Source organism: Pteropus vampyrus, unplaced genomic scaffold (assembly GCF_000151845.1).
Source record: "Pteropus vampyrus isolate Shadow unplaced genomic scaffold, Pvam_2.0 Scaffold57, whole genome shotgun sequence".
Taxonomy (NCBI): domain Eukaryota; kingdom Metazoa; phylum Chordata; class Mammalia; order Chiroptera; family Pteropodidae; genus Pteropus; species Pteropus vampyrus.
Window position 1 is genome coordinate 6084389 of NW_011888838.1, and position 1301 is coordinate 6085689.

A 1301-nucleotide genomic window follows, 5' to 3' on the forward strand; every position below is an offset into this window, starting at 1 on the left:
TGTTTCCATTGACTCCTTGTGTTTCTGTTTTTGTTTTGTTTTGTTTTGTTTTGTTTTTGGTTGGGTTTCTTAGCCTGTTGCTAAGAAGGTGTTTTTGGTTTCTAGTAGGTGATATCTATGCCTTTTGGATCCTTGCTTTATAGAAAGCCTTAATAATGTCTTTTTTCCTTATAAATATTAAATCATGATCGCTACCCTCAGTCTCAGTCCCTGTCAGGGTTAGCTACAGTTTCAGTAGGGTTTGCTCAAATTCCCCTGGACTCCACAATGTTTGGTCTTGGAAGAAATGGGGAGTGGAGTGCCCTCTGGTGGGAGGATGAGAGCTGTGGCTGGTGTTTTCCAACCGCGGCTGGTAATAATTAGCTTTTGCTTCTCTGCCATCCTCACTTCTCTGATTTCTGCCCTGATCCCTGGGCACTGCTGCTGCATGCCACTCACAGCGATCTCAGGCAGGGCTGTTCAGGGAACCCACCATATCTTCTCTCTCCTCCTACACAGAGCTCTGGCTGCGAGAGGCAACTTCTTTGTTTCTCCCAGTCTACCACCAGACAACTTTGGTTCTGATCTGTGGTAGCTCTTATGCATAGATCATTCACTCAGATATGCTTGTATGCAAGTTGGATGTTATTTGTTGAGTTTTAGATGTTCAGTTTATTGTTATTTCAAGGGAAGAAATCTGGGGAGATCTCTCACTCCACCACATCTATCTTGTTTAATTTTAAGCATATTCAAGGCATGTCTCTTGAATCTATTAATCACATAAAGATAGTAGACATTCTTCACAGATTTCTCTTTCTCTATATTGTTAAACTTCAGTTCTATAGGTTTCTATCCTAGACTCTGAATGATTTCATTATACTGTACAAACTTTAGTTATCTTTTAAATGCTCATGGCTTTCAGACTAGCTCTCCAGAAAAGATCTAACTTGCATTAAGAAAAATCTGTTGATGCCTCCAATCCTATAACCCTTGGCAAAGCTTCTTACTGCCAAGATCTGTGACTCTGTGCCTGAGGGTATAGTTTGATAATAGGAGGATGCTACAGCTCAGTAAACAGGTTAGGCCACAAGTGTAGTGACCTAGCTCCCAGGAAGCAACTTCAATCAATAACACATCAGAGTTAGTGAGTAAATACCCTAGCAGAACTATTCTGAGAAATATTCTATAGTCTATCATAAGACCCCAGTGAGACAAAACTGCAGTCATGCCACACAGGTAACTTGCCAATACAATTTACCTGCTTTACCTTTCTCACTTCCCCACTCTTCCCTCAGTGCCCAGATTCAATTAAATATCTATGT